The sequence below is a fragment of the Mustela nigripes genome, chromosome 12 (genome assembly GCF_022355385.1).
Source record: "Mustela nigripes isolate SB6536 chromosome 12, MUSNIG.SB6536, whole genome shotgun sequence".
Classification (NCBI taxonomy): domain Eukaryota; kingdom Metazoa; phylum Chordata; class Mammalia; order Carnivora; family Mustelidae; genus Mustela; species Mustela nigripes.
Genome location: NC_081568.1, coordinates 116,291,874 through 116,313,930, shown reverse-complemented (window position 1 = coordinate 116,313,930; position 22,057 = coordinate 116,291,874). Strand labels below are relative to the sequence as shown.

Here is a 22,057-nt window from a genome sequence, read left to right as displayed (position 1 = left end):
AGCCGGCTTTGGGCCCAACTTTGTGAAGTTCAGAGACTCACCGTGGAAAGAGACCGCCTTGGCAGTCGTCCCCATTACGCCTTTTTTTGCCCTTCCCTGCCTCGAGCGCCCTGAGCCTTTGCGGTGTTCCGGGGCTCCGCGGCTGTCTGACAGCCGGCCCTGCCTTGGGCACCTAGTCCTCTTCAGGTGTTGGGCTGAGAGGGGTAAGGAGAGATGCTCGGGGCGCGGCTAGGACACCTCAAACCCGGTTTTCTAGGTTAAGGAGGAGCTCGGCCTTAAAAAGCTGAAAAGTCAATGGGAGTTAACTTTGTGGCCTTTGGTATTTTTGAAAACAGCTACTACAAGGCGGGAACCGTACGGAAAAAGCGTTGTGTAGTTCTTTAAAAACAAAAACAAAAACAAAACACAACAACTTTGGGGAACCGTATCTGGAGAGCTTTCCTAGGGATTGTTTTATAATCTCGCAAATTAGAGAGTTGGTATGTATCTTGCCATCAGTGCGCTGAATAGTATGTTCCTTCAGACAGGGATTGAGAAACGGAAATACCACCACCGTCCAGCCAAACCTGTGAGGACTGATTGCAGGGGAACTGGTGCTCCAGATGTTGCACTAGAGGCGCTGCGAGTGTGAGCAGGTAATGTGGAGAAGAGTGACATTGTTAACAGAAAGTATCTAATTAACAGTGACTTCATTTGATTGGAAGGATGAAAAAGCCTTTTTAAATCAATCCAGATTCACTGGCCTAAGCTCAGCCAATTTATGAATATGGAGCCTGACTGGGCTCTGCTTTCTTTCAAAGATGTCATCTTAGGGGTAATAGCATAGGTGAAGTCATTTGGTTACACTGTGGAAACTTTTATAGTGCCTTCCTTGGGAATTTAATTCAGTGCTTCTTCATTTTATTAGGAACAGACTGACTCCATCAACTCTGTTCTCCCTGTTTAGAGGCAGGACTGCTTGAAGCAATTAGGTTCACCAATTAGCATAGTTTTACTGACCCCAGCAGCAGCACCACTCCTTAGATTATCCATTTCTTCAAAGTCAGGGAAAAGCTGGAGGACAACATGCTTCCCAGGTGTCTACATTGGGAAAATAAGCCCACAAGCAGGGTAGCACAGCGGTGCAAAAAGCTTTCTAATAGTCCCCAAGTGTTTCAGCAACTTTGGTGGATTTTTCTCCTCTTTTCTGATTCTGGATCTTGTAATACCTCCTTACTTTCACATAGCCTTTAAAGCCTGTCTCCTTTGGTTGTATTTTGGCAGAGCTGCTTTTGAGAAAGTGAGTTTTCTCCCTTCTTTTATGTACACCTGCCTTCTAATGAAGCTGTAGACAGTGTTAGGGTCCAGAGAGAAAAATCACTGAAGGCTCCTTTAAGGTCTGTTAGGTGACAAGGTAAGGGCTCAGGTCTTCGGGTGTGTGTGTGTGTGTGTGTGTGTGTGCATGCATGTGTATGTTCTTGCATGTGTACATGCCTCAGAACCTATGAGGAGAGGCCAGAGGGTGAAAACTGGGAGATAAATCATCACTTTTCCTAATTTTGAAGGTGTACCTGCAAGGCTTTGCTGCAGTCTCTTCACAGTAACGACAGTCAGTTGGCGGCCAACATCTTTAGTAAAAGCAAATGTCTGGAGCTCAAAGCAGACTGGGAAAGAAGGGGCTTTGCTCTTGCCACTGCCATATGTAGTGCAGGGATTACATTTACATAGCTATTGTCTCTCTTTCCCCTAAAATATATATTCCTTTGTAAGATTTTACTAGATTGAATTGCTGACAGTTCATCAGTAGCAGCAACAATGTAATATCCTAACCTTATTAAATCAATAAATACTAGATCCATGTATTGAATTAAAAATGTATCAGCATGGCCAAGAATTGCAATCATATGGCCTTAGACTGCAGAATCGAAGATGCCACTCAAAAACTGACGAGGTAGCATTTATTTAACCTTTTTCTATTTTGCATCTGTGATTAGGTATTCTGGGTTCTAACATTTCAGGAACCATTGTGACAGGTTTTTTGGTTTTGTTTTGTATATTTCTTGGAAATTCTTTTCTTTCACATCTCACATTTAACCACAAAAATGATACATGTTTAACAATAGTAAAATATTGTGGCTTTATCGTTCTTGTCCTTAGTTTTCATCTAGGGAGTATAATTCCACTCAGAATGCATTACTCTAGTAAGACATACTCAGGTGTGTAAGTTTCTACATAGGCATGAGTGAATTTAGATGTTCTTTTGTATGTGTAAATAAACATACTCTGTGTGAATGTATTGCTGTACATTGATATAAGTTTATTTTTTGAAAAGAAACCACTTGATTTTATCTTTCAGCATTGTCGATGATATTAAAAGCTAAAGAACTTTATTATTTCAAAACAAGTTATTTATACTCTGATTTGCTGTTGGTGCTTCTGTGGCTGGAGATGAAATTAAAATTTGCAAGTCTTTAAACTTGACAGAGTACTTAGAAAGTTACATATATTGTGAATGGTTCCATGTTATGTGTGAAAAAAATACTTCACATGCGGTTTACCAGGAATTGGTCAATTAAGTTGTAGATTAGTGGCTGAATTTTAGAGTTAGTCCCTACTGAAAACGAGGAATGTGTTTAACACCTGGAATTTTAATGGAAAAAGTAATATTACTCTAGCCAGGTATTTGTTTATACTGATTAATGATGCTAATTATTTAAAAACATTCATCCCCTTTTGATGTCAGCTAGCATATTTGTGGTACTAAATTCTGAAGATAAAGTCATTGGGCCTTGGGTTCACTATGCTGTGAAAGAAAAAAATCTTTATTTGACAAAATAGGCAATCAACTGAAATCTATCCTCTTTAAATAAACTGATTCCTCAGTATTTTCCCAGTGTTGGTGTAAGTTGTTGTCTGTGATGTCCCCCAGGGCTCTTTCCTCTGCTCTCTGATTTGGTATATAAAAGCAGCTCTGAATGATGGATTACTGTGTCATTGCAGCCTGCAAAGGATTAATTTGTTTCATTGATTTCTCTTTAGGCAGATTGCCAGAATTTGCTGCTTCCCACCTTTCCTCAAGTCTTCTAGAAGTAATAGACAGTAATAGCCTAAGACAAATCAGCTCTTTTTTGTAAAAATAGAATCATGAAACCAGGAATCCTAATAAGAACTTTGGCAAACTTTTTATTGGCATATTGGGAAGAGCAATTAATAGGCTACTTTATCTGGTTTAGAAATAGTTTTAATTGAAAAATTTCTTTGACTTGGTGACTTAAAATACTTCATATTAATAGTTCCTAAGTAAGTATTTATAATATTTTTACCACAAAAATTTTCTCAAATTTGTAAGTATCTTATTTAACTCAGAAAAAAATGTGTTTATGAGATTGACAGACACTTTTCTTTGTATGCCAGATTTTAGGATCAAATAATATGGCAACATAACTTTAAATCAGTTTATTAGTAAATATGTATAGGATTATTTGATGCAAAGATTTTTAGAAACCTTGGAGAAGGACATAGAGTATTAGAGCACAGAAAGAGAATTGTTTAACTGATTGATAAAAATATAGCTTTGTGATTAAAAGACTGGTGTCCGCTCATAATAACTTAAAAAAGTTAAAAATGACATTTTGTACATATTTCTGCTTTTTCCTCCAAGCATTTACATGTTTTGCTTATACATATATAGATAGATACCACTTTGTATCCTGCTTTTTTCAGTTGACATTATACAGTGAAAAATTTCCTGTATAATTAAAATTATTATTGAAGTCATTTATTTTGACTAATGTTTTAACATGTATATTTTAGTTACTCATTGTTCTACCATTGGAGAGTTAGATTTCTAATTTTCCATTATTGTAAATAAAGTTATGATGAATGACATTTTAAATAAATCTTACTCATCCCTCTGGTTATTTCCTTATAATATATAATTACAAAAGAATTTACTTGGGAGGGTATAGACTTTTTTTAAGGTTCTTGATATTGATTGCCAGATTGTTTTCCGCAGAGGTTCTTCCAGTTTATACTGGTACTGTTTAAAAAATTTCTGTGTAGAGGCAGCAGCATTCTAATTTATGTTACACGAGCAAAGAAAACAGAACAACACTCTTTCCTTGTCTTCTGAAAGCAGTGGCAGCATTTTGCATGTACTTAGTCTCTCAGAAGTATTTTCTCATCTGCAGATGTGAAATAGGCTGGTTATACAATCTATTTGTTTCCCTTCTGTAGTGCTGAAAATTATATTGATTTAATGATCTCAAGTTATACTTTTTATGCAATTAGTTGTGTAGTAAAAACTAATATTGTCATGTGCTAATGTCTTTTTTCCTCTATTGTGCTATGATAGTAGTCCATGCAATATCAGCAAGTTTATGCTTTTCCTGTGCTTTGCTGAAAGGAAAAAGGAACATCTGTTTCCATTATATATCTGCATCATAATGATAACAATTAAATAGCTTTTATGGTAGTGTACAGTAAATATATTTTGCTGAATGACCTATACTTTCTTGTTGGAAAATTTCGGAGATTTCAGAGACACTTAATTTTTACAGGTAGGTTCTGTGTAGAGGTTTACAAAGGCCTCTGGTTACTTTAGGTAAATCACTGCAGTCTCAGTATAAACAAACAAAGAACCCTGAGGATTATACTCTAGGCTATCAGATGTGACTCTTGAAAGTAGTTTTCTTAGGCAGATGTTTAGAGTACAAATTATTAGGTACCTCAGTATTCTTAAGTGGCTTAATCATGCTGCTAATAATAGAATTCGTTTTGTTTTTTGTGCTGTTTGTGTACTTTTAATGTTTTACCAAGCTGGAAATTGGAAAGAGTTGTGTGTGTGTGTGTGTGTGTGTGTGTGTGTGTGTGTATGCTAACACCTATATAAACATTTACAGCCTAACACTCTTTTTTTTCCCATATATTGGGGGATCACAGTGATATTTACCTTTTAAGCTCATCAGGAGGATGTTTGAAACCCATGCACTATTTCCATTGACCTTTAATGTTCCCAAGAAATGTTTTCATTTATTTCATTCAGTTTTTGGTTAAAGATGTTTTAGTGGTTACTTAAAAAAATGATCAGAAAGTATTTCAGACAAAATGTGCTATATAAAGAAAAACAAACAGTTTTGTACTCAGGACTCAGTTTGAGAAATAAAATGTTACCAGTGCACCTGAACCTCTTCTTGATCATATTCCCTTAGGATGACAACCTCTTCTTTCTCTTCTTCTTCTTCTTCTTTTTCTGTTTTTAATATTTTACTTATTTATTTGACAGAGAGATAAAGCCGCAGAGGGCAAGTGAGGTGGGGGGATGGCAGAGGGAGAGGGAGAAGCAGGCTCTCCACTAAGCAGGGAGTCCATTGTGGGGCTTGACATGTAGCTCTATCCCAGCAGTCCTCCCAGGATCATGACCTGAGCGGAAGACAGATGCTTGACTGACCCAGCCACATAGGCACCCACCCTTAAGGCTTTTTGAAAGATAATCAGCATCCTAAATTTGGTGATTATCTTTTTTGCCTTTTATGTATTTTCTCTAACATGTCAAAAAGCTTGACATAGTGATTTTTCCTTTTATTTATTTTTTATTTTATTTTTTTAAAGATTTTATTTATTTATTTGACAGAGAGAGATTAGAAGTAGGCAGAGAGGCAGGCAGAGAGAGAGAGGAGGAAGCAGGCTCCCTGCTGAGCAGAGAGCCCGATGCGGGACTCGATCCCAGGACCCTGAGATCATGACCTGAGCCGAAGGCAGCGGCTTAACCCACTGCCCCATTAGATAAATTTTTAAGTGTTGGACCTGAAGACTGTTGGAAACTTTTTTTTTATCTAATCACCTGTCAGTGGTTATGTTTCTCTGCTTTACTGTCCTCATCTGTGAAGTTGTGTATAGATCCACATGTTCTTTGATGTCCTTTAGCCGTAATTAAAGTTTTTTGATAACCTCTTATTTTACATATGAAATAAAATAGAACAAAAAGAAGACAAAGACTCAGAGAAGTTTAAGTAACTTACCCAAGACCATATAGTAAACCCAGAGCTAAGAATAAAGCTCAGTTCTCCTGACTTTGGTTCAAAGCACTCTTTTCTTCAGTTCACATTGTCATCTTTGAGTACTGGCTGAGTGACCACTGTGGTAGCTTGTAATTAAAGACCATCTACAGGCTTGTATAACTTTGTGATTGTGTATGCCAGAGAGACTTTTCTCTTAGATTATTTTTTTTCTGTAGGGAAAAACATTGTAGGCTTATCAGCCTGAAAGCTATTATAGAATGAGAAGACTGTATGTGTCCTGCAGAGCCTGTAATTTTCTTCTTTATTTTCTGCACTTTCCTGGAAAAAATGGCAGTTTGGTACAATGACACTTTCTATAGGTTTTTTACCGTATGATCAGTTTTCTGATCTCTCATGGTAACTGGAACAGGACAATAGGGATGGACACAAATTTGAGTGTCTCTTTACATGTACGTGTATCTATTCAATATATTTTGGCAGTCAAGATTTTGACAAAAAATTTTTTTTTGTAACTTATACTATGGTCAAATCACATGTGACTTTCTATTTGAGAATGAGTTTGTTTCTTGTTTCTATTTAGCAACCAACTTACCAGAGCACTGAAATGAGAATAGCACAAATAGAATAATGTGGAAACATGTTTTTAAAATCTCTTTGGAGAAAAACCCTATTCTAAAAATGGCAACCTAGAATTACATGCATGTAGGTTCTCTTTCAGGTTTTTACTCTAACAAATTTAATTCATTCTTAGTTGAGATGAGTAAGCTTGAGTCATAATATTCACACAGTGCCATGCCTCTCCTATGAAAAAATATCAATATAACTAGAGATGGAGTTAATGTATCCTATTGTAAAACTATCTTTTCCCAAGTTTGTTGCCTCAAAACCAAAAACTTCGTTTAATAAATTACTGCTTCCTTCTATAAATATATACTAGGAAACTTGTGGTAGTAGTAATCATTCTTTTAAGGAAAGATGAAGCTACTAATAGTAGCTTTGTCAGTGCCATAAATATTCTCAAGATAGTTGTGTTTTAACAAGCAACCCAGGTAACACATTTTTCTCTATTTTAGGTCAATTATCTTACGTATTCAGCAGCTTCTGGTAGGAAATTTTCCCTAGCATATTAGTGTGGGGAGGAGAGATCCAGTGTAGTCAGATACCAACATTCAGTACACCTTTTATTTAACATTGCTTTATTTGCTAATACTCACTAGATATGATTTCTTTAATTTCTATAACATTTCTGTCTGGAGACAAAGCTGTGTGTGTTTGTGTCTGTGTGTTTGTCTGCCTGCCTGCTTATGTGTAAATATTTCAAAGGCATTTCTTGTCTAGTTGAAAGTTCTGGTGAACATCTGTAATGTGTAATATGAGGAATTTAAAATTTCCCCTTGTTGCTTTAGCAAGTAGATGAAACTCAATAGGAAAGGTGTGGGTAGGGGAAATTAGCCCCTGACTAACTTATTTTCTCTATGTCTGTAATATGAATTTGGACTGTATTGGTGAGAATATGGAATCTTAACCACCAAACCAGCAATGTTAAAAGCAGAGAGACCTCAATGAGAGACAACAATATATAGCCTATATATATTATTTTACTCTCTTAGTTATATATCATCTCTTTTAAGAAAGGTGATGTGTTATTTACAGCAACATCTGAATATGGTTAAAAAAGTGTGTGTGTGTTTGTTTGTGTAGTGTATTTTTTTTGCCATATATATTACCAGGATTATAGGTGCTTAAATGTCTGCATTGTTTCTACTCAGTCCCTAATGACTTCACTTCAGACCAAGTGGAGATTATTTCAAAACTAGTGTTGGCTATGTATTTTCTGTTGACACAGCCAATACATAATTTCATGATGTATTTTTCAGGGGGTAAAAGGGTAGAATTTTCTTCTACTGATGTTAGATTTACATGTTGTAAAACTTTGTTCATGGCCTGTTTTGAAATCCCAGCTGTTTAGGATTTTCTTATTATTTGATTCTTATGAGAATTTTGTTACTGTTGTGCTTATTGTTCTTGAGGTATAGATAGTTAACATCTATTTATTGAGTTATTGTCATGCTTACTGCATATGAGGTAGGTAAAAGGATAGTCATTGGCCTTCAGGGGAATAATTATTTATATGGTTTTTTGCCCATAATTTAACAGATTATATTTTCCTAATATAATATATTTGTGATTTTTAAAATATTCCTACAAGAAGACTTTAAGAGGAAAAGAAAATATATTTAGTTTTCCATTGCTGTTATTTACCTTTTGAAAAAATTCTTAGAATTGTAATTTGGGATTGGGGTGCCTGGGTGGCTTAGCCAGTTAAGTGTCTGCCTTTGGCTCAGGTCATGATCCTAGGGTTCTGGGATAGAGCCCCATGTCAAGTTCCCTGCTCAGTGGGGAATCTGCTTCTCCCTCTGCCATTCCCTTTGGCTGTGCTTTCTCACTCTTGCTCTCTCAAATAAATAAATAAAATCTTTTAAAAAATTGTAACTTAGGGTCACCAAAATAATATTAATGTAGTATCTTGAATAAATTGGATGTGGCATTTACTAACTTTAAATCAGTTTTTTTTTTTTTTTTAAAGATTTTGTTTATTTGAGAGAGAGGGAGTGAGAGAGCATGAGCTTTAGGGGCTGGCGGGGGGAGCAGTGGGAGAGGGAAAAGCAGACTCCCTTTTGAGCAGGGAGCCTGATGTGGGGCTCCGTCCCAGGATCCTGGAATCATGAGCCAAAGGTAGACGCCTAATGGATCAAGCCACCCAGGTGCCCCTAAATAGTTTGGTTTTTTAAAAGTATAAGATCTAAGAATTTTTCCTAGTACTCAATCTTGTTTAAGTATGCCAATCTAATTCTCTCTCTCTAAATAAAAAATTAATTGCCTGTTTCTGAAAAGCAGACTTTGTGCTGCCTTTTTTTTTTTTTTAAAGATTTTATTTATTTACTAGAATGAGAGAGAGAGAGAGAGAGAGAGAGAGAGAGAACATGAGAAGCAGGAGAGTCAGAGGGAGACACAGACTCCCTGCTGAGCAGGGAGCCTCATGCCGGGATTCGATCCGGGAACTACAGGATTATGACCTGAGCCTTAACCAACTCAGCCACCCAGGTGCCCCTTTGTGCTGCTTTTTAGCAAGAAGCACGTTCATTTTTAAAAAATTTAACTAACAAAGTACATTTAACTTAAAGTTAGGAATTAAACTAAGTATGAAGACCAACATGTTTTCAAAAATATTTACAAAAATAGCTGTGTTTGATCTTGACTCCCCTTTACCCTTGATGGTAAGATCATTGAATTTTAGCACTGAACCTTTTTTTTTTTTTTTAAAGATTTTATTTATTTATTTGACAGACAGAGATCACAAGTAGGCATAGAGGCAGGCAGAGAGAGAGAGAGAGAGAGAGAGGGAAGCAGGCTTCCTGCGGAGCAGGGAGCCCGATGCGGGGCTCGATCCCAGGACCCTGAGATCATGACCCGAGCCGAAGGCAGCAGCCCAAACCACTGAGCCACCCAGGCGCCCCTGAACTTTTTTTTTTTGAACCTTTTTTATAGCATTACACATGAGCATGTTTTTATAGCTCACCAAAGCTTATTAAAAGATGCTGAGAATAATTACTATTTGCCTGTCAAACAAGGAGAAGCGGGTTGTTGATATATTTGCTAACACATTTGACCAAGGTAGATAGCTGTTTTTGAAAAAGGATGAACAAAAATACCCCTATTCTCCATATAATATTTATAGTTTTTTTGGACTTAGTTATGTAGCTTCTTTTATCTCACTATATATAGATGCAGATGTAAGTTTCAGTTTATTATTATTGCAATAAAAGTCAAAGTATTTATATTTGTGTAGAGTATTCACATGAGGTAACAAGGTCCTTTTGAATTTTGGAGATTGACTGGGTTTTGCATTATTTATACATTATACATTTCTCAAAATAAATACACAAATTCCAAAATATATTCAGTTATTTTTATTTAGTTACATTTTTGAGATATGTATTTTATAAGATTTATATTTTAAAAAAGACAAAAACATCAGTAATACCTGGTAGAAGATTACATTGTATTATGCTATACTATTAGATTCAGTCTAAGTTGTAAAGGTAGTTGTTTTGGACTGGCTGGAACTTAGTGATCTGAAAGAATAAGGGAGTGATATTATAGAGCTTTGAAAGCAACATACCAACTGATATTTGTGACAGAACCAAAAGTCACCAAGATCATATTTATATTATTTATATTTATATTATTAGTATATTAAACATATACTAATATGTTTAAATGTGTTTTGGATTTTTAAAATTTTTAAATGATTTTATTTATTTTTTTGCCAGAGAGAGAGAGAGAGAGCAAGCGCACAAGCAGGGGGAGTGGAAGGGAGAGGGAGAAACAGGCTGTCCACTGAGCAGGGAGCCGGATGCAGGGCTCAGTCCCAGGACCCAGGGATCATGACCTGAGCTGAAGGCAGATGCTAGGCCAATTGAGCCACCTAGACATCCTGTGTTCTGAATTTTAACAAATAGTTTTAAAATTCTGAAAATCCTGTATTTTAAGGAACTAGTCAAAGACTATATTTTATATATAGTGTATATGATGGAGAGTTTTGTTCTTATATAAGCTTGCCTAATAGTTATCCTACCCTAGAGAATTGTAAAAAATCCTTGATTTATGAGTTTTACTTTTTATATAGATGATAAAACCTTCTTATTGTATGCTTGGCATATTATATATAGTATTTAATCAGTTTATGTAAGATGTAAAATTCTCATTTTACTGGTGAATTTGAGGCTCAAATGTGGTTAAGTAACTTGCACAGTCAAGTCACATAGAAGATGAGTAACACAGCAAGGATTTGAAGTGAAGTATGTGTCACTTCAGAGCCCATGACTGATCTATGCTGATTTCACTGCTTCTTATCAAGTAACTGATTATATTACCTTTTGATTATAAGGGTCAGATTGTATTCTGACAGGCACATAAAAAAGCACAGAGCAACTCTTTTACAAAACAAAGGAAATCTATATACATTTCATGGTATTTTTATGTCTCAGTAGCTATAGAATAATATTCTCTCCGTTTGATTATATGCTGTTTTATGTTGAAACTCTGTCCTTAAATTTTTTGACACTAGGATGGCTTAGGTATAAATACCACCCTTGCTGGCAGATTGAAAAAGGAATAGCAAGAAAGTTTATTATTTCTTTTTTGTAGTCTTTCTTCGGAATGTTTTTGTCTTTAGTGACTTCCAGGGGAAAAAAAAAATCATGGTTTCCCTTAGTAGGTGTATTATTTTGCTAGGGCTGCTGTACCAAAGTACCACAAAAGGGGTAGTGTAAGCAACAGACATTTATTGTTGTTTAGTTCTGGAGTCTTGAAGTCCAATATCAGGGTGTCATCAGCATTGGTTCCTTCCAGTGGCTGTGAGGAAGATACTCTGTTTCATGCCTCTCTCCTAGCTTGTGGTTTATTGGAATCTTTGGTGTACCTTGTCTTGTAGCAGCATCATCCTGATCCCTGCCTTCATCTTCATGTGGTGACCTACCTCCGTGTGTGTGTTTCTGTCTCCATGTCCAGATTTTCCTTTATAAACACACCAGTCATACTGGATTAGAGCCTACCCTTATGACCTCATCTTAGTTTGAACATCTGCAATGACTGTCTTTCCAAATAAGGTCACATTCAGAGGTACTGAAAGTTAGGACTTCAGTATATTTTTGAGGGGACATAATTCAACTCATTAATGGTAGGCAAATTTTTTCTGAGATGATAGATTTGAAAACTCTCTAGTAGTGGTTATATACATAAATTTGCAATTGGTCAATTCATTGGTGTAATTATATGCATGGATACCCATAAATGAGTCATGTCTGAATATTTGTTTTGGAATAGGACTGATTTTTCTCTAATATTCTTGTAAAAAAGCCACATGAAGAACAGACTGGAGAACGATTTAGAAAGGCTTTCAATAAATGATGTGATTGAGTGTCACAGTGTATGGGGCAGATAATGAGCTTTTGATAATTCATTTACAAAATTAGTATAGCTTGTGGTATGAAGTTGGAATTTAGATAGGCATTCAGAACAAGAGGGTGTTACAGAAACAGAGAGGATATGGGTTTAGGTTCTAATGTAGGAGAAAGTATTTTATGTATAATGGGCCATGGTGGTGAAGGGAGGCTTTGGGTCACTTATGTGGTGAAGGAATCTCTGGCTTTTTAGGGTTAACACCGGGTCTAGCTTTTAAGTTTCAAAGAATTGCTCTAGGATTTATTTATTTATTTATTTTAAAGATTTTATTTATTTATTTGACAGAAAGGGATAGAGAGATCACAAGTAGGCAGAGAGGCAGGCAGAGGGAGAGAGGGAAGCAGGCTCCCTGCTGAGCAGAGAGCCCGATGCGGGGCTCAATCCCAGGACCCTGAGACCATGACGTGAGCCGAAGGCAGAGGCTTAACCCACTGAGCCACCTAGGTGCCCCTCGGATTTATTTTTAATTTTGCCGTGTAGAAAATTTGAAATATATGATGAACAAGAAGAAAAACATGACTTGTATCCCCACTACCCAGAACTACTTGCTATTAATATTTTGACATCTTGATAGAATTCTTATGAATTTTCTGCCATGATTTTTGATTGAGATTGTACTAGATAACAGTTTTCTAAAATAAATCAGCACCTGGAGTCTCTAAATATCTATCTGAATTTGAGACCCAGTGGGTAATAGACCTAATGACCATTGATGATGAATCGGGTCACCATAATTCCATAAACCATTAGTTCAAGACAGTTTTGTCTCATGTGATTTGGTCCTGTGCCTCAGTCTTGTCCTTCCTCCTGTCTTTCACAATACTGCCAGGATCTTTTTAAGGATTACATCACTCTCCTGGCTTACCTCCTTCAATCAGACATAGGTCCAGCTATTTAGCATTAGAGGCATCTTTGTGACCTTCTCATGCCTCTTTCTTCTCAATTGCTACTCTCCAAAAAGCTTCCTGAAGTTCCAGAATATTGTGTATTCTTTTGAACCTCTATAATTTTTACTTCCCTCCATTGAGAATATCCTTTTTCTTTTTGTCCATCTATCCAGCAGCTGCTAATTTCCTTAATATTTCACGTGACATTTCTTCTCTAAAGCCTTTGTTCTAAGCCAGTTTTCCCTTTCTTTGATTACCTGTAGCACTTTTTGGAAAACTTGCTATAAACTGATTATAGGGTATCCTAGGGACTGATTTCTGTCTTTATCTTTCTTATTTTTTTTTATTTTAAAAAGTTTGTATTTAGGGGCACCTGGGTGGCTCAGTGGGTTAAAGCCTCTGCCTTCGGCTCAGGTCGGGATCTTAGGGTCCTGGGTTCAAGCCCCGCATCGGGCTCTCTGCTCTGCAGGGAGCCTGCTTCCTCCTCTTTCTCTGTTTGCCTCTCTGACTACTTGTGATCTCTCTGTCTCTGTCAAGTAAATAAATAAAATCTTAAAAAAAAAAGTTTGTATTTAAATTATAGTTGTTAACATAGAGTGTAATATTACTGTCAGGAGTAGAATTTAGTGATTCATTACTTACCTATAACACCCAGCGCTCATCACAAGTGCCCTCCTTAATACCCATCACCCATTTAACTAATCCTCCCTCCCCCACCTTCCCTCCAGCAATGCTCAATTTATTCCCTATGGTTGAGAGTCTTAAGATTTACCTCTCTTTTTCCCTTATCGTTTTCTTCTTTTATCTTCATCTGTTCTATTTCTTAAGTTCCACATCAGTAAAATCATACTGTATTTGTCTTTCTCTGACTTATTTTACTTAGCATAACACATTCTAGCTCCATCCACATTGTTGCAAATGGTAAGATTTCATTCTTTTTAATGGTGGTAATACTCCATTGTATGCATATGCCACAACTTTTTATCCATTTATCAGTCAGTGGACAGTTGGACTCTATCCCTAATTTAGCTATTGTTGATAATGCTGCTGTAAACATTGGGGTAGATTTGCCCCTTCAAATCAGTATTTTTGTATTCTTTGGGTAAATACATAGTAATGCAATTGCTGGGTCATACAATAGCTATATTTTTAACTTTGAGGAACCTCTATACTGTTTTCCAGAGTGGGTGTACCAGTTTCTATTCCCACCGACCATGTAAGATGGTTTCCCTTTCTGCGTCCTCGTGAATGTCTGTTGTTTCCTATGTTTTTCATTTTAGCCATTCAGACATGTGTGAGGTGGTATCTCATCATAGTTATTTTTTAAAAAGATTTTATTTATTTATTTGACAGAGAGAGAGATCACAAGTAGGCAGAGAGGCAAGCAGAGAGAGAGAGAGGGAGAAGCAGGCTCCCTGCTGAGCAGAGAGCCTGATGCAGGGCTCGATCCCAGGACCCTGGGATCATGACCTGAGCTGAAGGCAGAGGCTTTAACCCACTGAGCCACCCAGGTGCCCCCTCATCATAGTTTTGATTTGTATTTCCCTGATGATGAGTGATGTTGAATGTCTGTTCAATGTATCTGTTAGTCATCTGTATGTCTTCTTTGGAGAAAACTCCAAAGCAAGTTCATGTCTTCTGCCCCTTTCTTAACTGGATTATTTTGAGTATTGAGTTTGATAAGTTCTTTTTTTTCTTTTAGGATATTATTTACTTATTTGACAGAGAGAGAGAGAGAGAGAGAGAGGTGTGGCAGGCAGAGTGAGAGGCATACTGCTCCCTGAGCAGGGAACCTAATGCGGGGCTTGATCCCAGGACCCTGAGATCATGATCTGAGCAGAAGGCAGATGCTTAACCAACTGAGCCACCTTTTGGTTACTAAGCCTTTATCAGATACGTCATTTGCAAATATCTTCTCCCATTCCACAGGTTGCCTTTTGGTTCTGTTGATTGTTTCCTTCACTGTGCAGAAGTTTTTTTTTTTTTTTTTTTTATCTTAATGAAGTCCTAATTCACTTTTGCTTTTGTTTCCCTTGCCTCAGGAGATGTATCTCCTAAGAAGTTGCTAGAGCCAATGTCAAAGAGGTTGCTACCTGTGTTTCTATAGGATTTTGATGGTTTCCTGTCTCATATTTAGGTCTTTAATCCATATATGGTATAAGAAAGTGGTCCAGTTTTATTCTTCTGCATGTTGCTGTCTAACCATTTGTTGAAGAGACTGTCTTTTTCCCATTGGATATTCTTTCCAGCTTTGTTGAAGATTAGTTGATTGTAGAGTTGAGGGTCCATTTCTGGGTTCTTTGTTCTGTTCCATTGATCAATCTATCTGCTTTTGTGCTAGTACCAAAGTGTCTTGATTACTGCAGCTTTGTGATATAACTTGAATTGTGATGCCTCCAACTTTGCTTTTCTCTTTCAAGATTGCTTTGGGTATCTGGTGTCTTTTTTGGTTCCTTACAAATTTTAGGAATGTTTGTTCAAGCTCAGTGAAAAATGACGGTGGTGTTTTGATAGGGATTGCATTAAATGTGTAGATTGCTTTGGATAATATGGACATTTTAGCAATATTTATTCTTCCAATCCCTGACCATAGAATATCTTTCTATTTCTTTGTGTCACCTTCAATTACTTAAAAAATTATTTTTTTTATAAAGATTTTATTTATTTATTTGACAGACAGAGATCACAAGTAGGCAGAGAGGCAGGCGGGGTGGGGGGGGGAGCAGGCTCCCCGCTGAGCAGAGAGCCCGATGTGGGGCTCCATCCCAGGACCCTGAGATCATGACCTGAGCCAAAGGCTTTAACCACCGAGCTTTAACCCACCCAGCCACGCAGGCACCCTGCCTTCAATTACTTTAATCAATGTTTTGTAATTTTCAGAGTACACCACCTTTATCTTTCTTAATAGATTGAGTTACTTAAGGGCAAGGATCATGTGCTATTTATGCTAGTATCTGTAGCACTTAGCATGGTACCTAGATAGATGTTTGAGGAAAATGTTTGCTAAATAAATAATCTTATCTTTTCATCTATGACTGTTTTGCCAATAATAGTAAATATAGCTATAATAAGGGATAGTTTTTGGAGTGACAGGTAAGGGAGTAAGTTGACTAGTTCATATCAACTTATCAGTTACTAAGTATTTGCAATTTATAAGTTATTCTGCTGGGCATTGTGGAAATGGGAAACTAAAATGAAGAGGAACTTCACGAGTTTGCAGCCTAGGAGAGGACTTCCAATTTTGGTGAGTTGGTAGGGAATTATGGTAAGAAATAGAGTGAAAAGTTGCTAAGGGGAATAACCCATTGAAACAGAATTGTGACTGGAAACATTTGTATAGTGCCTTTAAATTAACAAAGTTTATTTGTTTGCAGGTGACAGTCGGCCTCCATTATGAGTTGTAGCAGATGTTCTCAACATTTCTTTTGAAACTTCCTTATATTTCCTTGAATGAGGAGCCCCAGAGCCTCATCGCTGTGGTAGCTACCATGCTTTGGTATGATGCTGTGCCTTTCTACTTCATCATTCCTGTTTTAGCAGAGGTCTAGGTTAGAATTTAACTGTTTCTTATTGCGAACGATTATGTAGAAATGGAAGTGGAATGTTTCAATTATACTGATACTGTGATTTCTTTGAGATTTTTGATGATGCCTTGTTATTCTTATACCTGTTCACAGAAGCCCCAAATAGTTAGTGCTTTACTCATCATAGATACTTAATTGTGATTTTGTTTGAATTGTATCTAGTTATAAATAGTTCCTTGCTGATTTTTAATAGATATTAATCCAATTTTTATTCCCTTAAATGATAAAGAAGCACATAGCATCAATTTTACTTCTACTTAAAAACTGTGTCTTCACGTAATGTTTAACCAGCTTCTCAACACTTGTGGAGGAGATTCAACTGGCAATTGATAAAATTCCACATCAGGAATATTTAACTACAAACCTCTGTCTGTATTAACATGAATAAACACTGTAGCTAGTAATTATTTTTCTCCATAAAAAATGGAAGTATTTTTCAGAATTCTGGAAAATGTCAAAGTAATTTTGGCTGTAGTCATACTGCGTATAATGTTATTGAGAATGTTGCTAACATTAACAAAAAATATTCCGTAATTTCCTCAGTTATTGCTACTTGTGATGAGGGATGTAAAGTTGGCATGCTTTGGTGTTCTGAGCATTTTCATTATACACTTTTGATTTAACCTTTGTTTTAGGTAAGATAGCTGAGAACATTTTTACTTAGGGATAGAGGTCAGGCTCTATTTGTATTTTTTTTAGGTTAGTGATATATAGAATATAGTGAATATATTAGAGTAAATACATTCACAGTTTTGTATGTAAGTATTATAGCATTTATATGTTTCTTTGACCTTATTTTTAGTTGACTAAAACATAGTGATTTGGGACCAAGGCATAGGTTTCATTTATACATTAACAATTTTATTTTATTATTTTCTGTGACCACTGGTATCACTCATCTTGCAGATGTAAGCTGCTGTTCACCAGGGAGGTTTGACAAGAGAATTGGCCACGTGAGCAAGTTCATCTCCATTGTGGAAAAACAACTTGAATCCCTTTTGAAGGTGAGTTAGTGTCATCTTCACACAGGAAGGATCATGCTAGAGTTCCTTGATGTTTTCAGGGTTATCAAACAATGGTTTGGTTTGAACTTTGTTTATGGGATGTTGAACCATCAGGCTTTATTACTTGATTGTAAAGATTCACATAGAAATCAACCTGACAATGAAAAGGGATGGAAGTAATAATTTGATGTTTATGAATATACCTGAAAGTAGTTTGGGTACCCTTTCTTCCTCCTTCCCTTGTTCCCTTCCTTTCTTTTAAATGTTTATTTATGGGGCACCTGGGTAGCTCAGTAGTTAAGTGTCTGCCTTCAGCTCAGGTCATGACTCCAAGGTCCTGGGATCTAGTCTTGCATCAGGCTCCCTGCTCCGTGGATGGCCTGCTTCTCCCTCTCCCACTCCCCCTGCTTGTGTTTCTTCTTTTGCTGGCTCTCTGACAAATAAAAAAATCTTTTAAAAAATAGTTTTTAAAAAATTTTAGGTGATTTTACTGCCTCTTTCTTACTGTATGGGGCTTGAACTCATGATCCTGAGATCGAAAGTCACATGCTCTTCCAAGTGAGCCAGCCATGCACCCCAATTGGTGGATTCTTTCTCATCTCTGTTCTTATTTACATATAATACATTGCTAGCGGGCACCTGGGTGGCTCAGTGGGTTAAGCCTCTGCCTTCAGCTCAAGTCATGATCTCAGGGTCCTGGGTTCTAGCCCCACATTGGGCTCTCTGCTCAGCAGGGAGCCTGCTTCCCCCTCTCTCTGCCTGCCTCTCAGTCTACTTGTGATCTCTCTGTCAAATAAATAAGTAAATTAAAAAAAAATAATACATTGCTAGCAAGTTACAATTCATGACTTTTATTTGAATATTGATTACAGCAAAATCACTTATGAAATACATTTATTTTAAAATATATTATGAATTTCAGGAAATTCAAAGACCAAATAATGTATCTGAAAACAGAAAGTATCTTTACATTGATACTGCAGTTATATAAAATTTCCTGAACTAAACTACAGGTTGCTATTAGATACCCTACTACTTCTTGTAATAATATTAAACATGTGTAGCCATCCACTATATTTCTGGGACAGCAAACCTGTGGCAAGCATTGCTGTTTAGTATATAATAATAATAATAATAATAAAAATAATAAATAATATTTATATATAAGTTTGCTAGAGGCTGAGACCCTTGTTCTGGGGGATTATTTACGTATGCTTATAAAACAGGTAGGCTAAAATGCTGGTATTAGCTCTCTAACAGATGTGTAACAAAGTGTGAAATGTTACTTTGATCATCATTGAGGAAAACCAGATCCATAAATTGTGTAGACATTATGGATTTTTGTTGTTGTTGTTACAAACAGAAACCACTGAAGGACTTTAGGATGCAGATTGTGTTGTCTTTAGCATACATGCAAGGTCTTTTGTTAGTTGGCCATTGCATATTGCTTGGGTCTGCTTGAGACTCCCCCCTCCTACTCCTGTGCTCTCATGCTCTCTCTCTCTCTCTAAAATAAATAAATAAATATTACCCCCTCCCCCACCAAAAAACCCCTGAATAGCTTGTAGTTACACTACCATGATTAGGTATTCAGCACTTTTGCCTGCATTAATATTTTCCTTCTTACCATTATGATTTTTTTTTTCTTGTTCCTATTTAGTACCAACTTTTCATTCAACATTCAGGTTCATTACTGTTTGAAGGCTTTCCTAACTACTGACCTCTATCATTGAACCTTATCTTCTTTGAGCTTTTCTAGTATGTACTTCTATTCTAGAAGCTTATATTTTATATTTATATACCTTTATATTTGTACTTATGTACTTATATGCCTCTTTCTTACTAGACTGAGGTTTCTTTTCTTTTCTTTTTTAGGATTTTATTTATTTGTTTGACAGAGAGAGAGACAGTGAGAGAGGGACACAAGCAGGGGGAGTGGGAGAGGGAGAAGCAGGCTTCCTGCTGAGCAGGGAGCCCGATGTGGGGCCTGCTCCTAGAATTCTGGATTCATGACCTGAGCGGAAGGCAGATGCTTAATGACTGAGCCACCCAGGCACCCCTAGGCTGTAGATTTCTTAATGGCAAGTACAAAGGCTATGTGTCTAATTCATTTTTATGTCCTTAGTTTCTAGCACAATACCTGGTACATATAGAAGCTTATACGCATTTGTTAAAGGAATGAATAAACAAATGGTTAAATTATAAAGGAAAGAAGAGATTATCTTCACAGGTGGTGTGATAATGGTAATAAAGTGCATTCCAAGGTGGAGTGCTACTACACTTATCAAGGAATATTCAGTGTTAAAAACAGTATCTTTCCTGAGGTCTCATGGTGATCACACTAGCTTCTTAGAGTCAGTTTTGTGTACATCTGGAGTTTGGTTATCTTGAACAACTAACCATTCATTATTGAAAATTTACCCACAAAATTTCAATAGTTGAATTTCTTCATGAATTATATATATCTATTTTTAAAGATTTTATGGATTTATTTGAGAGAGAGAGAGAGAGAGCATGAATGGGGAGAGTTCAGAGGGAGAAGCAACTTCTTGCCCAGTAGGGAGCCTGATGTGGGACTTGATCCCCGAACTCCAGGATCATGAACTGAGCTGAAGGCAGTTGCTTATCCAACTGAGCCACCCAGGCTCCCCCATGAATAATATATTTTAATAATTAGTATTTTAGGTCTTGACTTAAGGATTCTGTAACTTCCTTTAAGAAGATCCACATATGTTTTGCTATTATAATCAGTCTAAAGTTTGAAAAGGATCCTTCTACTTGAAAATGATGAAAAATATGTCAAGGAATGACCCTACTTGTTATCACATCTAAAGTTACATTTGCAGTGTGCCTGGGTGGCTCAGTTGGTTAAGCAGCTGCCTTCAGCTCAGATTATGATCCCAGGGTTCTGGCATCGAGCCCCGCATTGGGCTCCTTGCATGGCGGGAGGCCTGCTTCTCCCTCTCCCTCTGCTTGCCGCTCTGCCTACTTGTAGTCTATCTCTCTGTCAAATAAATGAATAAAATGTTTAAAAAAAATGAGTTCCATTTGTTTTGCAACTGTAACTCTTATGTTATGGAATCCTGATTTTAAAAGGTTATAATGGCCAGTATTATCAGAATGCCAAATTCTAACATAGGTTAGTAATTTTGCGTTTAGGAAAACACTAATGGGTATGCCTGGGTGGCTCAGTCTGTTAAGCATCTGCCTTTGGGTTGGGTCATGATCCCAGGGTCCAGGGATCATGTCCTGCATTGGGCTCCTTGGTCATCGGGGAGCTGGCTTCTCCCTCTGCCTACTCTGCCTGCCGCTACCCCTGCCTGTACTCGCTGTCTGACAAATAAATAAATTCTTAAAAAAAAAAAGACGAAGTATCATATTAGTCCTTTAGTAATATGCCAAACTTTAAGTTGTTTTTTATTTTGTTTATTTTTAATTTAATATGATTAGAGGTCGAATGTTCTTTGGTCATCAGCTTACATTAGTTTTAACTAAGGAAATACTGTACTATGAAGATATTAAACGGAAGCTTAAGGCTTCAGTTATTAACTATATTCTGTTAAGTGAGTTTCTTTGTTTTAGACTATATAAAACAACTTAAGGAAATATACTGAATTAAAATTTGCTATGCTGAAATAGCATATTCACTAAATAATTGAAATAAAATGAGGGGAATTCCAAGGGGTTTGAACAAAATGAAGATTTCTTTGCTCAAGCTCTAAACAGTAAGACTTTCAATTTTGTGGGAAGACATTTAATACTCTGGTCATTCAACTTGTATATCCTTTAGCCTATTTAATAGTCAAAAACTTGTAAGTAAATATGTGTGCTGCTGAGAAGCAGTGATCAAAAATGGCAATAAAAGTCACATAATGAAATAAGAATCCTAAAAAAATCCAGGGATTTTACTGTAGCTCATTATTCACTACCTTTCTGGCAGTCTTCATGATTACAAATCACTTGATTGACTAACTAGACATTCTCAAAGTGAATTATGAATCAGGTTCATTTTTTCTGTTTGATAGTTGGCACATGCTGTAACTCTTAACGCTTTGTGATATATCAAATTCTTATAACAGTTATAAGAGATCTAATCAGTTCTTTATTTTGGGAAAACTATATTGCCTTTTCAAAAAATGAAATGCAGTTGCTAACATTTTAACAACACAATGTAATCCCTACTTTTGTATCTCAAGGTATAACTCACAGTGATGACATTATTTTTCAGATTAAGATAAATCTGTAGACTGATTTTCCATCTGACAGAAAACTCCCATTGATAACAGTTCTATAGGCTTCTTGAGCAGTTGCCTGTGCCTAGGTTACAAAAACAGTTGCACATTTTCCCCTTAATATTTAAAAATGTATGATGATCTGCGAAGAGTGATAATTTGACTTCTTCTTTGCCGATTTGGATGCCTTTAATTTCCTTTTGTTGTCTGATTGCTGACGCTAGGACCTCTAGTACGATGTTGAATAGCAGTGGTGATAATGGACATCCCTGCCGTGTTCCTGACCTTAGCGGAAAAGCTTTCAGTTTTTCTCCATTGAGAATG

General features: G+C 36.6%; 1 long non-coding RNA gene across 4 annotated transcripts in view; it reads left to right on the top strand.

Annotated features, from left to right (window-relative positions):
- Window positions 1-526: 526 nt before the first annotated feature.
- The window catches only part of LOC132027989 (uncharacterized), a 151,093-nt gene continuing 129,562 nt past the window's right edge, over window positions 527-22,057 (top strand). For all 4 annotated transcript variants that reach the window (XR_009407304.1, XR_009407302.1, XR_009407301.1 and 1 more), the window contains exons 1-3: window positions 527-635; window positions 16,288-16,409; window positions 17,404-17,501. This is a non-coding gene — a long non-coding RNA (uncharacterized LOC132027989). The remainder of the gene's footprint in view (window positions 636-16,287; window positions 16,410-17,403; window positions 17,502-22,057) is intronic.